Source organism: Calliphora vicina, chromosome 1, assembly GCF_958450345.1.
Source record: "Calliphora vicina chromosome 1, idCalVici1.1, whole genome shotgun sequence".
Classification (NCBI taxonomy): Eukaryota; Metazoa; Arthropoda; class Insecta; order Diptera; family Calliphoridae; genus Calliphora; species Calliphora vicina.
Genome location: NC_088780.1, coordinates 162,635,502 through 162,651,691, shown reverse-complemented (window position 1 = coordinate 162,651,691; position 16,190 = coordinate 162,635,502). Strand labels below are relative to the sequence as shown.

General features: G+C 30.3%; 1 protein-coding gene across 4 annotated transcripts in view; it reads left to right on the top strand.

Annotated features, from left to right (window-relative positions):
• Nucleotides 1–417: 417 nt before the first annotated feature.
• The window catches only part of Best1 (Bestrophin 1), a 50,305-nt gene continuing 34,532 nt past the window's right edge, over nt 418–16,190 (top strand). For 2 of the 4 annotated variants that reach the window (XM_065516467.1, XM_065516464.1), the window contains exon 1: nt 418–721. The gene's annotated coding sequence lies outside the window, so the exon portion shown is untranslated. The remainder of the gene's footprint in view (nt 722–16,190) is intronic. The other 2 variants (XM_065516468.1, XM_065516466.1) reach the window with 1 other exon arrangement.

The following is a 16,190-nucleotide window of genomic DNA, read 5'->3' as shown; positions in this document are numbered from 1 at the left end:
CACAAGTGAATTGACAGTTCAGACCAAAGTAAAAAAATAGTCAGCTGTTCTACTGAGTCTACTTTATTAATTTACTTTGGCTTCTGACAACTTTTGCTCTCGAGTACTACATTTATTATAGACATAGAGAAACACATAGAGAAGAAACTCGGCTATCAAAAATCTAAGTGGTGATAATGCATTAATAACAAAAACCTATAGGAAAATAAAAACAACAAAAACATGAGTAATTTTAACAGTTTGTTGTTTATTTGTTAAAATTTTATTCATGTTTCCCCTCTATGTGCATTTTTCCACACTAAATTAAACGATTTTGTTCAATAATTTAGTTTTCCTTATCTGGCAACCCCTTCGTGAAGCATAAATTGCAAAAAAGAACGAAAATAATTCTCAGAGATACAAATGAGTCCGTTAGTCAGTCACTAAAAGTCGGCGGTTGCGAGTGGTTGTGCCTTTTTTTTCTACTAGAATTATAAATGTCGTTGTCGTGTCGTTAGGGTGTTACAAAGCGTGTCGTGTTAAGTGTTGTTGTTGCTGTTTTTTTGCAGTTAAATTCACTAAACAAACAAAAACATAATAAAAAAATACTTAATAATTTATAGTTATTTCAACTAAATAAAAACAAATTTGCATTGCTTTTTAATTGTAGTTATTTAAAAAATAAAAACGAAAAAAGTTTAATAAAAATTCTATGTATTTTGAAAAAAAATTAAAATAAAATGTGAGTGTATGAGTGTTATTTAAATTGGTTTCATTTAATATCTAGTCTTTTTGTGCTAAATTCAATTCCAAGAAAATAATTTTAAACCTCCTATTTAAAATCTGTTCAAAATGAATGAATCAAAAGGGAAAACACACAATTGTTTTTTATAAAAATAAAGAAACTGGTTTTAGTAAAGAATTTTAGTAAATTACCAACGTGTTTAATTAATAATTTTCATTTTATTTGGCTTCAGTTTAAAAGAGTGTCTAAAAAACCAACAAAAAAAATCTTTGTTCTTGCTCTTGCTTTTGTTGTGGTTTAGCATCGGGGATGGGCAAAAACAAAACAGAAATGGTTTCACAGTAATTGAAAAATAGTACTTTTTGTTTTTTATAGAGGCGTAGAACTTTAAATTTAAATAAGAAATGACAAACGTTTTTCCAATTGGATTTATTATTGGGCGTATGACTTAAAAATGCGGGTTTTTTAATTTTTTTTAAATTTTAAAACATTTGTACAATACAAATTTATTCAAAGTATTGGCCATTGTTAGCTATCACTTTTTCCCATCATGCTGGCAACATATGGATTCCAAGCCAAAAGAACTGCTCATCTTTTGAGGCCAAGAACTAATCAAGCCAATTTCTGATACTCTGTCCCAAAGTAAAGCCATAGAGAGCGCTCTGCATCGATCGAAACAAATAGTAGTCGGATGGCGCACGGTCTAGACTATAAAGCGGGTGAGGCAAAACTTGCCAACTACTTCATTCTAAATACTTTTCAACATGTGGCCGAGCGTTGTCATGATGGAATATTACGGTTTCATGGCTAGCTAGCGAATGCTATCTTCAAACGAATCAGTTGTGTTCGGTACAGGTTACCGGTACTGATGTTTTATGTATTTTTGAGAATAATATTTATGTTTCACTTCTTTTATATTTTTGTTCTTTAATAACTTGATCTCAAGTAAGTATTAAATTCGGAAAACCTAAAAAAGCGGGACAATCCCGCGACAATCGGGACATTTGGCAACGCTATAATATACCCTTTTGCTCGCACCAAATACAGAGAATTACCTTAGCGCCATGGATATTTGGCTTTGGTGTCGATTGGGCTGGTTGGCCAGGGTTCAAATACGATCTCTTACGCTTCGGGTAATTGTAATGGATCCATTTTTCACCGCAAGTAATGATTTCGTTTAAAGCGTTCAAGCATCATTTCGGACATACAAAATCATCTTTCAAGGTCTCTCTGCTTCAATTCGTACCCAATTTCCCTGCATTTTAGATGAATCCTGCTACTCGCTTATGTTTATAAGTTGCTGCTTGTGTAGCTGCCAATGGTTTTGAAAGCTCTTGTTGAGTTTTACAATAAGCTGCCTGGAGCTGCCTGGAATGACCCCAATTCTTGGTTTTCAAACTTTTTTGACTGCCCTGGGCGATATTTGTCAACCGTGTCAAAATCATCACTTCGAAACCGTACAAACCATCTCCCGCACATTGAAAACGATGAAACACATTCACCATAAACTTTGGTGAGCAATCGGTCTGCTTCAGCGGCACTTTTTTTTTATCAAATTAAGAATCCGCATATGACGTTTTGTTGGTACTAAAACAGCGTTCAAAAGATACGCCATCTATTGTAAGTCCCGCATTTGTAAGTCATACACCCAATAATTTGATAATTTTATGGCATTAATGTTTAAATATAATTTCGGGCATGTGTCATGTATCTGCATAGTCCTGGGACTTTACCTATCCCCAGAGAAAATAAGCTAATGGAGTCAAATCACATGAACGAGGTAATAAATTTCATGAAATTATTAGTTCACTGAACACAATTTTCAAATTAATTCGGCTCATTCACCAAATGTACGGCGCGATGATCGTGTGGCTTCAATTATAATTATTGTACGAGTTGAATCTTGCAAGCACGCAAACCAACATCCCAAAATCTTCCATAAAGTGAATGGACACAAGTTTCATTGTTGAGCACGATGACGAATTGACACCTTTGGATCATTATCAACACTATACAGGACCCCATCAATCCCTTGTTCTGTGCTCACTGTTCGGCGTATTTTGGAGTAATCGTATTGCGAAAAATATCCATAGTTTCTCTGGTACACGTAATGTCCGATAAGTTTGTCGAATTCAACCATGATTTTCAAAATAAATTTTTAACAATTTCCAAACGTTGTTCTGGCATGGGTCTATTCCTGAGAAGTTGTCAAACCAAACTAACCTCAAAACAACCGAGATTGACAGTTCTTAGCTGTCAGAGAAAACAGTTCTGCCAATTTAAAGTTGTACGCCTCTAGTCATGGGTGGATCTATTTCCTTACGTAAAAGTATCAAATTTTATTAATACAATATCCGTTCTACTCTTTATGTTTGTAATAAAAATTACTCTGTTAATGCAGTGTTGTTTAAGATAATAAACTCAATCGGTGTAGAACCATCGTTGGGTTCTTAAAGACAGTTTCAAAAATAGCATATCACCCTCATAAACCCAAATTAAAGTGATCTTATGTATCAAAAATACATTTTTGTTCTAGAGCTTATCAAGTTTTACGGTATTTACTTAATTGACATAATTCTTAATCTCTTAAGTTTGCAAAATTAATGGGATTAAAAGAGTTTCGTTAAAATGGTGATTGGTGAATGAATTGTCAAACTTTATGGAATTAGCAGTAAGTCTTAGATACTGCGGAAACTTAAAAGAGTATCGTTAAAAGGATGACTCCTATACTGTGGAAACTTCAGGTCCTTCAAATAAAGTATGAATGTCACTGAGGCTTAAAGAGTTGTTGCCCGTGGAACATAATACTACAAACAATCTACAATAAAACACTTTGGATGTCGGAATCTTTATATGACCCGAAAGAACAATCTTTGACATTTACTTTTCAAAAATAACTTCAGTCAAATGTTGTCAGAGATTACGCTTTAGATGGTCCATTCGGAAGATCCAATTTTCAATCACTCTTTCCAGCATTGCTACCGGTACTTCGCGAATTACGACAGTATTGAAACAGTACTAAAACACTACTGAAACAGTACTAAAATAGTACTGAAGCTATACTAAAAAAGTTTCAGTAATGTAGCAGTACAGTTTCAATATTATTTTAGTACTATTCAATCCTTATTTTAGTACTGTTCCAGTATTGGTTCGGTACTATTTTGGTAATGTTGCATGAACTCTTTCGATACTGTTTTAGAACTGTTCCAATACTAGTTTTACTGAGACAGTTTTAGTACTTAAACTGCAGTGAGTTGTTGGTGTATCTTCGTACTTTTCATATAATAATTTTCCCAAAATAAAAGTACTTTTCCACCATGTTTATCATCTTTGTGTTCAAGTGTTTTCTTCTTTAACAAATCTTCTTGTGTCACACTGCTTTTGTTAATCAGTCACTATTGTTATTTTGTTTATTCTTTCTGTAGTTGTACTTTAGAGATTCTGTGATTAAACAACAAACTTAACAATAAAAAATTATAAAAAAAAATAACAAAAGAAAATTCAAGAAGAAAAAACTTTAACAAACAAAAATAAAGTTGCCAGTAAATGAGCGAGTCACTGTTAAAGAGCACAACTGCAAAACAAAGTACATGTTTGTGTAAGTGAGTGTAAAAAATCAACGTCAGAATTGTTGCGTAAAAATTTAAACAATTCTTTTTTTTTTTGTATAAATGTAAATAATCACGGAACTACCGCTGAACATTTTGTTTTTTATCAGGCTATGTTACGTTTTGGGTCTAATGGTCATTATTTCAACCTTCTTAGGCATGTTAAAATATGTTTGTAAATTATTTTATACTGCCATCGAAAAACATGCATAGCATTTTATAAATGTTCAATTAAATGTTGTGGAAATACCAAATTTCCTCTTTGACCTCTCTCGTTGCTCTTCCCTAGAAATAGGGTTGGCATTGTGATTTTGTTTTATTGTTGTTGCTGTTTGTATTTTCAAGTTATTACGTTTAATATTGGATGGTTGGTTGTTGGCTGCTAAAAAAAATGATTCAATCGTATGACGACACATGTTCTAATGTATTTTGTTTGGTTTTGGCTTTTTGCATATCAGTGTATTGAGAGAATGTAATCATATTGTTACGAAATTGTACTTGAATTCAAATATAACGATTTTAACACGGCTGATTTAAAAGTAGCATAATGCTTTCAAATAGCAGTGCTGTAATAGCAAACTGTAACATATCTGTGGGCATTATTAACATTGAATAAAAGCTTTCAGTTGACCATTGATCGTAAGTTGGCAACGCTGTTTGCTGCGACCGTATATTCGAATTCGAATATTCAGTTAAAGAACATTGTAGAAAGTACACCACAGATGGCGAATGTATTAGAAAGCTCTAGGCAGTTAAAGATAAATCTAGAGTGCAGATGGCAGTGTTATAAATAGTGGCAGAGGTTGCAGTCGTGAGTGAGTTTATCAGAGACGCTTTTCGAATAAACATCAACTGAGTGCCTTAAAGTGTGTTGTGTTTTTTTTTCAAGTAAATTCGTGTACATTATAAAGTGTGTCTCTATTTCTGCGAATTTATAAACGTGTATAAAAAACATTGAGTGACTATTTAAATCTGTGGTTGTTGTACATTTTTAAATAAATAAAGAGTTGTTACAATTTTTACTACTAAACGGCTTTTATTTGCAATCAAAAGTATCCGGTTTATTTAAAGGAAATAAACCAACGTTTTGAAAAGTTTAAAACGTAACAATATATTGTGTTCAGAAGATAAACTGTTTTAGTATGTATTTATTTTATTTAGTACTATTCCAATAGTGCTTAGAATATGAATATTCCACATTATGGTTTGCCGAGAATAATCCTCCTCAGACTATCCTTATTCCAAGAATGGAACAAGGATAGTCTATGTATGTTCCTCGCACCATTTGAAGGTTAGCATCCTTTCCAATATCTCAGTTCAGTTTTGCTACTGTTTTAGTACTATTCCAGTACAGTTTTACTATTTAGTACTGTTCCAGTGCTGATATAGTACTTAGACAGTTACAGTATTGAAACAGTTCGGAGACAGTTTCAGTTGTGAAATGAATATTCAGATGAAGCGATAAGTCTTGTACAGGGAATATCTGACCTGTTCCAACTTTTGCCACCATATCAATGACCAGTAGATCATTCTAGGTCCTACCAAAGAGCCGTTAACTTACATAATCTGATAGTGCTTAGAATATAATAACGCTGTGTGTAAAAGTCATGGAAATATAACCATATACGGCTACCAGTACGTGATAAAAGACCAGTTTTGCCAAAAGTCATGCACCTTTTTTATTTGCGCCCAAAGATTTGGGGGCAAAAAAAGTGATCAATTTCTCAGGCTCATATCTTGCAAACAGTCATAAAGATCAAAATCCTTGTCATAAAGATCAAAATCGAAAAAAACTTTAAAACACTTTTATCTTTTTGGTCTTTTATCACGTAGTGGTGTCCGTATATGGTCATATTTTTTATTGTTGCACTGTGTAATCCTCCTCAGAGAACTCAATACTCGAGCCGTTCAAAATCGGCTTGATAAATCTCAGAGATCTGCGTCTTATAAATGGAACAAGGTTCATGTCAGCCTTCTTCTTCGCACCATTTGAAGGTTAGAATCCTTTCCAATATATTGGTTACAATTTTCGTACTGTTTTAGTACTAATCCAGTACTGATATAGTACTTAGACAGTTTCAGTATTGAAACAGTTCTGTGACAGTTTCAGCTATCCTCCGTATGCGAATTTCCTTGTACATGGAATAACTGACCTGTCCCAACTTTTGATCAATGACCTGTAGATCATTCTAGGTCCTACCAAAGAGCCATTAACTTACATAATATGTAAGTTAATATCTTAGTTCATTTTTGCTACTGTTTTAGTACTATTCCAGTACAGTTTTGCTATTTAGTACTGTTGTGGTATTTAGACAGTTTCCGTACAGTTCCGTTTATTTAATTTTGTCTAAATTTCTTAAGATTGCAATCCTTTCGAAATCTGCCAATACCTATTAATGTTTCTATGTTTTTCGGTTTGTTTTCTATATATAATATAAGTTCGCCGTCTACATCGTTATTCTAATGGCTAAAACAGCAACAATTCATACATCCATACATTACATTACAATACATTATACATTCATTTACATGTACATTACATTAGTTTGTAGGAATGTAAAATGTATCAGTGTCAGTGCACCATTCCTTTTTTTATTGTGCTTTTCTATTATTTGTTGTAGTTCTCATTCTGCTTCTCCTTCTTTTGTAGTTTTCGCTACCCTTCGATAGGTTTAGGTTTGTTTTTGTTTATTTTGTCCCATTATTTTCTTTTTGCACGATACCTATCAGGAATGGAGAGTTAGCTAGTAAAAATGGTACTAAATATTAGAGCATTTCTCTAAGTAGGTATTTTTTATTGTTATTTAATTTATATCAGCGAATAAAAAAAAAATATTCAAGAATTTTATCAGATTTTTTGTAGATCAATATCGGATGAGATTTAGCATTCTCTGGTGTTTAATTTTCTCAAAACCGAACAAATCACTGCTGAAAAGTGTCAATTCCCTAAACAGAATCCGTGGTCAATATTTTAAGGGCCAATATAATTGAAATTTCAAGAAATTCAGTGAATGCCAATTGTTTTTTTCTATACTTATGAATATTAATAAAAAAGAACATAATTAATTAAAAGTATTTATTATTACATCATTGACAGCAGTCATCTGGCTCTTTCAGTGACTCAGGCTTTTGTTGGATATCCCTTGTTTTTTACCCTTCAATATAAGATTGTCATTCCGTTTGTAATTTCTACATTTTTCATTTCCGACCCTATAAAGTATATATATTCTGGATCCTTATAGATAGCGGAGTCGATTAAGCCACGTCCGTCTGTTTGTCTGTCTGTCCGTCCGTCTGTCTGTTGAAATCAATTTTCTGAAGACCCCAGATATCTTCGGGATCCAAATCATCAATAATTCTGTCAGACATGCTTTCGAGAATTTTGCTATTTAAAATCAGCAAAATCGGTCCACAAATGGCTGAGATATGAGGAAAAAACCACGACAACCTCGATTTTTGACCTATTTTTGACCTATATCTGGATTACTAAGACTTTAATATAGACAATATGGATATCTATTGATAGATATTTCAAAGACATTTGCAACGACGTATATAAGACCATAGTAAGATGGACATTCAATGGGTCAAAATCGGAAAAAAATTTTTAACAAGATTTTTTTTTTCACAAAAAAAAAATTGAGAAAACAAATAAAAAATTTAAAATTTAAAAAAAAAAAATTTAAATTTAAAAAAAAAAAATTTAAAATTTAAAAAAAAAAAATTTAAAAATTTAATAACAATCGAAAAAAAAATTTTCCAAAAAATTAAAAAAACAACTGGAAAAAAATTAAAATTTGTTACCTAAAAATATTTAAAATTTTGATTCAACCGCATCTGATAAAGCTTCATTTCAGGTATATTTTTGCGATCTTCAATTTCTCATAGGTTTTCTATGGGACTGAGATCTGGCAAAACACGTACTTCATTGAATTATAACGACTCGATTACAACCCTTAGAGGTGTATTTGAGATCACTTCCGTGCTGGAATCTTCAATTGTATCAATACCTTATTCTGAATAGTAAAACAATAGTACCCAATTTTCCATCTCTGTAGCGAATTGTATTAATTTTGTTGTTGTGTTAACTGATTTATTTCTGTTGTTGTATCTTATAACGAAACGATATTGTTTTTTATAAAGCAAAATAAAACGACAACAAAACTGTGAATTTGAGAGTTCATTCAATTTGATTTTCTTAGTTTTTCTTTTTTATTTATTGGTAATTTATATATTTGTAGGTATTTTTTGTTCATTATTATAAAGGTAAACGAAGAATTTGTGTCTAAAAGAAATCGCGGCAAAAATAAAGTTGACATTATTTGTTTACGACTTGATAGTAAAGAGTAAAACAAATAAAGAACAAGACATTTTATCGAACCATCAAATCTTTATCGTTATGTTTGCTGATGTTGTTGTGACTAGACTATTGGGTGGCTACAGTGGGTTGGTTGGTGAATTATTTAAATGTTTGATTAAATTTATGTATTGCAAAACATTTTTTAAAAATGTGTCTCTTAGTACTAAGCTTTTTAAATTGTTAAATATCTTTAAGAATAACTAAATATTTTTATATAAAAGTTCTTATCATATCAGACCGGAACCATTGGCATTACAAAATTTCGTCAGCCTAATTCACAATGTTAGCCTGTTATGGCGTTTTTATTCAAGTAATGCAGTGACAACTCCCGACTTTATCTCATGCGACGATAAGAACATGAGCGAAGGCCAACTATTCGACATTAAAATAATACTTAACCCGTTCCAAAGCATTCTATACAGCAAATGAAGATGGCGTTAATCTCAGCCCGAAAGTTAGAACGATATTTACCCATTGAAACGGCTCGTTGTATATTAGGTATTTCTGATATCAAGTCGCCGGCTTTTAATTCAAATATTTGCAACCCCAATGCAAAACTGGAATAGCAAAATTTCGGGACATGTTCTCATGGCCAAGTGATGGATATTCCAATATGGCGATAAGTCTTGTACGGGGAATATCTGATCTGTTCCAGCAGTACAAAAGGGCCATTGACTTCATTGTAAATAACTAGAACAAGGATAGTATTTGTTGGGTTGATTATCAGCCTTCTTCCTCGTACCATTTGAAGTTTATCATACTTTTCCAATAGCTTTAAATAGTCAAACCTGGTCACAGATATAATAAGATCGCCAAACTCATTAACCCTCTAACCCGCAAGAGTGTCTCAAGGCATATACAAAACACCAATTATCTCAAAAAGTGATTATATATATTTTTTTTAAAAAAAATTATCTGTGACTTTAGCTACAGATTTGTTAACATTTTCCTCGAAGGTCAAAATCCATTCTGACTTTTAGTTTTTGTTCTGTCAGCTGTTTTGTGATGTCATAACTTTAGCACGTGAAATTTTGTTTATTTTTTTTAAATCTATTTAAAATATGTTTTATTGTTCTTTTTCATTAGTTTTTCAATAAAATCGTATCATAATTATTGTTTTTTACACCTAAACCGGCAACAATGCTCTGATGCACTCTTCACCTTTTTGCATCTGGTTCCTAAACTTAATTTGCAAATTAGTTTCTGATGGCTGTTCTTAGTTTATTGGGTCATAATTACCCTAAAAAAATTATTCGACTTTTTTTTAGCTTTTTAAAGTTTGCGGGTTAGAGGGTTAAGTTGCCCTAGCAGACTGTAGATAACCTTGTGGATATCCTCAGATCATCCATATGGTTTCCGTTACTCCACAAGTGTAGCCTAATGACCCTGAATGTTAGTATCTCTAGCGTATAGTTGCTAATAGCAACCGAAACGTTCATTAACAACGCCTTCTAAATGTTGTAGAAGGCATACAGAGATTTCAATAAAGGCACAATAGAGGCATGAGCCCAGAGCATTATCAATTACCGTCGTAACAGATTTTCTACCATTCTGTATGAACACCATTTTGATCTCTCGTCTTAGACACAGAGACACAAAAAGTCCCGAAAATCGTATTTCTGTTGTAGGAGATTTGGATAGGTCTCATCTGGGGCAAGAGATTTGTAAGCGACCATAACATATATTCCTCTCTGAAGATCCTGTCAGACCGGCTCCTGTCCTCGTCCTTCGTGGTAACCACGATAACGGATTTATGTTCACAGGTATTGATGACATTATTCTTATTATTATTTCGTTTTGATAAGATTACACAACTCATGAGTGAATGATTAGATCAAGTCCAGATGTCAGTTTAATGATTAATATATCCAACCTGTCGCTATTATCTCTGATAGATCATTCATTACATGCAGGTTCTGGTTAATTGCCATTCACAGAGGAGGTGTAAAATCGTATCCTCCTTTCCACTGTCCAGGCAGTAACTGCTGAAGGAAAGTCCGAGATTACTTGCATGCTTACCGATCATCCAGTGATCCGTTAACACCGCTATTAGCCTTGAAATGCCCTTAGGGTTCATATTCAAGAGTTGTGTACTGCGTTTTTCATTGTATGTAGGTCCCAATTTCCTGGCAGTTTTTCATGTTGCGCCATCAGTTTTCTGAAAGTAGTTCTGCTTTTACATAGGGCAAGTTTTCTTGCCGCAAGTCCGAGTTTATAGGAGAGAGAGGCAAGAAGAAAGAAACTCACTTGCTTGTACTGGGAAGTCTCTTCAATTCTCTTTTGTTTTCTCATTTTCACTATGGCGTCTTTAGGTTTTGACATACAAAATTGAATACAGACTTGCTGTGTGTAAACAGACGAGCAAGTTTAAAAGGGAATCGAATAGACTTGCTTCAATGCAGACTAATGTCTGAAGATTTCTCTCTAAATGGTCTTAAGAGGTATTGCGACAGTAGTTACTTTTGTAATTTTTTTTATTAAAATATATAATTTGTAGTTTTTAAAAAAAAGTAATACTTTTTCCAAAGAGTCTACCAATTATTACAAGCAATTCCAAACATTTCTATGAAAATTGGATAAATTATCCCACCGTGCCTTACTCATTTAATAGACGTTAATTTAATTTATCTTATTTTTTTGGGGAATAAAAACTCAGTGAAGTGTGTCGAAAAAAATGTGATTTTTTTTAACAAATGTCATGTGTATTTTATTACTTTGAAATTGACTCTAATAAATTCCTAATTAATTTAATTATCCAAAATTTTTGAACGCTATAACAATAATGTACGATATAAGAAGTAAGAATTTATTTAAAGTTGTGTACTATTTCAAATATTGTATACACAATTGTATTTAGTAATTAAAAATAATATTCAGGGCTATTCCTGTTCTCCCAGGCATCATATTGTCATATTTGAGGAGCCTCAGAACAAAAGGTACTTTTTTGAAAATTTAAAAATTTTGAGAAATTAATTTTTTCTAGAAGATTTCAACCCAAATATTCTAAAAATACCAAAAAATCAATTTGTAACAAAATTCGAAAAAGTACTTTTTGTTCTGCGTCTACTCATTATACCCTACACCACCATAGTGGGGAGGTACATATTATTTTTTCGGCCCAAGGACCATGCCTATTGAAACTGGCTGAAATCGGTCCATTATTTCACCTAGCCCCCATACAAATGTCCTTCCGAAATTGGACTTTATCGGTCATAAATGTTTAATTTATAAATGTATCTCCACAAATTCCGCTCCAAATAAGTTTTATATAAACAAAATTCAAGTCACCAAATTTTGTTACGATCGGTCCATAATTAGTCATAGCTCTCATATAGACCCGCTTCCGAAAATCACTTTAACGTGCATAAATCGCTTAAAAATGTTGGTATACTCACAAAATTCAACATACTTAGCTTTAATATAGACACAAATCACACGACCTAATTTCATGGTGATCGCTCCATAATTGGTCATAGCCCCCATATAAGGCCCACTTCCGAAAATTACTCAAAAATATAAATTATTGAAATTTTAAAAGAAAAATGTTTTTGCTGTTTTACTTAGTGTAGGGTACTATAGGGCTTGACCGACCATACTTTCTTACTTGTTTTAAGATGTATTTACAATGAATATTAGAAATATTTTGCTAGAGATAAAATAAATTCAAAAGTGTTTTTATTAATTAAAATTTATTTAAGACGCCTTTTCTTAAATATAGCCACCACGTTGACTATTTAAAATTAGTCTATGATAATTTATTTATTTGTTTAATTATAGTGTTCACTTTTACTCTGTAATTTGGGAATAGAATTTTAATAAAATGTTTCCCTTAGGTATGCAGTTTATGAACATGCCGCAATGAAAACTTTTGCCTCATTTTTATTTTATTTCTATGTTTGCATTTAGAGGAGCAAATTCAAGCCAACAGACCTCAGACACATGTTGCAAGATGCACTAAATGCTACAATGCATTTGGCCACACTTGACTAATTCTTTTCACAAAATTAACCAAAAAAAACTAAAGCTACATTCACATTGTTAAAATGTTTAAGAAAATAAGCCAGATCTCTAAAAAGCCTATATGTATTCATTTACCATTTTCACAAACTTCACAGGAGGCACAAAAAACTTTCTAAAATTCTAACGTTTTGTTTAAAAAACTCAATTTTCATATGAAGTGGACTTTGCAAGTTTGTATATTAAGCTAATGATTTATTAAATTAATACAATTTTTTTTTATTACAAGAAAATATCACAGTAAAGGCCATTAATTGTTTGCTGTTACCAAAGTCATGTGACATCAACTAAACACATGCTGAAAACAGCGGCTGCCTTTATTACGTCAAATATTTAAACAATGTGAACTGAAAGATGAATGATAAAATGTATTTTACAACGAAAAACACTTGTATGTTAATCAGAAGTCAATGTATGAACAGACAGACTTCTTTGTTCATTCGCCAGTTCTTTTGTTTCGGGTTTTTCATTTCGAATAGTGTAAATTAAGTATAATTTCATGTTATAAAATCATTAGCATACGATTTTTGTTTTGATTTTTTGTTTTGTATTTATTTGTTTGAATAATAGCCAGATGTGACGTCATGTTTGAAATAAAAGAAATTAGTCATAAATGTGTCAATGACCTTGTGTACTTTTTATGATTTTTACTACTATTTTTTTTCATTTTATTTATAACGTATAAATAAAAAAAATAGCCATTCGATATACATATTTATTTATTTCTTGCCCTCAATATTTTTGCTCTTGTGTTTGGATATTTATTTACAGTCTGTAAAGATATGAATGTCTACATATACAGGCGCTGCAGAGCTGGAAATGCATAAGATCTTTTCACCATACAGACTACCATGCCAGCCCTTCTTTAAGAAAATTAGCTAGGAAACAGTTATAGAATTACCGAAAATCTTTGGGAATAAAGCATGAGGTAATGATTTATTTTATGTTTGAACTTCCTATAGAATACATTTATTTAAATATCTGAACTTTACAACAGACATTTTGTACTTAATTCCTTAAACAAATACCCACATGAGGATAAATGCTGTTACATACGATTTCCTTATCAATATTTAATATTGAAATTATGAAATTAAGTACTATACGAGTATTACAAGTACTACTTGTACAAGTACATACTCAAAAATGTTTGAAATTATTCAATACAAACGCCATCATTTAATATATGGCCCATCGTCGGGAGAGAGGGCAGCAGAGATAAAAGATTTTGTAACCAACCGAATAAAATAATAATAAACAATATTTTTGTTCAAACATTTACAACAAGCGTCAGCTTAATTACAGTAGTAGTTCCCCTACATTAATGCATTAAGGAATAAATTGCCTTTTCAATTGGCTGCATTACTTTCTCCGACTTTTCTAAGTATTTGATGTTGTTGACAATTGATTTATAGATTTAGCGAATTTATTATTTTTTTTAAAAACAGTAATAAAATAGACTGGTAATTGTTGTTCTATGGCGAAGCAATTCGCGTGAGTTTGTAAAACGTTTTAATTACTTTTAATAATTGAAGAAAGGAGAACAAGAAATATAAAAAAAAATAATATTGAAAACTGGTGGTTGAATTATTTTTTACTGTAAGCACTCTACCTTAGGAAATTGCGGTATATATGTATGTACATACATATATAAGTATGTACATATTTTGTTACTTAAAAAAAGTAGTAAAAATACAACTTTTACTAAAAAGTAGTAGAAATAATTTTTTAAACATTTTTTTAAACATTAAAAATGTAGTATTTCTACGAGTTTTGCAAAAAAGTACTAGAAATACTCCTTTTTTTAAAAAAGTAGTAATTCTACTACTATTTTTTAAAAAATGGGTATTTCTAGTATCTAATAAAAAAAGTAGTAGAAATTCGAAAAATAGTAGTAATTCTACTACTTTTTTTAAAAAAGTAGTATTTTTTTAAAAAGTATTATTTCTACTACTCTTTTTAAAAAAAGTTGTATTTTTACTACTATTTTTAAAAAAAGTAGTACTTCTACTACACTCTTTAAAAATAGTAGTAGTATTTCTACTACTCTTTTTAAAAAAGTAGTACATATTTCTAATACTTTTTTTAAAAAAAGTAGTATTTCTACTACTATTTTTAAAAAAAGTAGTTTTCTACTACTCTTTTTCAAAAAGTAGTTTTTCTACTATTGTTTTTAAAAAGATTAATATTTCTACTACTTTTTTTTAAAAAAGTAGTTTTTCTACTACTATTTTTAAAAAGAGTAGTAGAAAAACTACTTTTCTACTACGTTTTTTTTTTAAAAAAGTAGTATTTTTTTAAAAAAGTTGTCTTTCTTTCTCCTACTCTATTTAAAAAAATTATAGTGAAATAGTACTTTTTTTTAAAAAAAGTACTATTTCTACTACTTTTTTTAAAAACGGTAGTATTTCTACTACTTTTTTAAAAAAAAGTAGTATTTCTACTACTTTATTTTAAAAAGTAGTTTTTCTACTACTCTTTTTTAAAAAAGTAGTATTTTTACTACTTTTTTTAAAAAAAGTAGTATTTTTTTTTATTTATTTATTTTTATTTAATTTTTAATTTTTTACACTGTTTCTGCTACTCTATTTAAAAAAGTAGTACATAGTATTTTTTTAAAAAAGGTAGTATTTTTAAAAATAGTAGTATTTCTACTACTCTTTTTTAAAAAAGTGGTATTTCTACTACTTTTTTTAAAAGTACTATTTCTACTACTTTTTTTAAAAATAGTAGTATTTCTACTACTTTATTTTAAAAAGTAGTATTTCTACTACTTTTTTTTAAAAAGTAGTATTTCTACTACTCTTTTTTAAAAAAGTAGTATTTTTTTTATTTAATTTTTACTTTTTTTACACTATTTCTGCTACTCTATTTAAAAAATTAGTATTTTGCTACTACTTTTTTTTAAAAAAAGTACATAGTATTTTTTTAAAAAAAGTACATAGTATTTTTTTAAAAAAAGTACATAGTATTTTTTTAAAAAAAGTACATAGTATTTTTTTAAAAAAAGTACATAGTATTTTTTTAAAAAAAGTACATAGTATTTTTTTAAAAAAAGGTAGTATTTTTTTAAAAAAGGTAGTATTTTTTTAAAAAAAAGTAGTAGAAAAAAGTAGTATTTCTACTACTTTTTTTAAAAGTAGTATTTCTATTACTTTTTTAAAAAAAAGTAGTATTTCTACTACTTTATTTTAGAAAGTAGTATTTCCACTACTCTTTTTAAAAAAAGTAATTTTTCTACTACTCTTTTTTACAAAAGTGGTATTTCTACTACTTTTTTTAAAAGTAGTATTTCTACTACTTTGTTTTAAAAAAGTAGTATTTTTCTAAAAGAGTAGTATTTCTGCTACTCTATTTAAAAAAAGTAGTATTTTTACTACTATTTTTAAAAAAAGTAGTATTTCTACTACTATTTTTTTAAAAAAGTACTATTTCTACTCCTCTTTTTAAAAATAGTAGTAGAAATACTTTTCTTTTAATA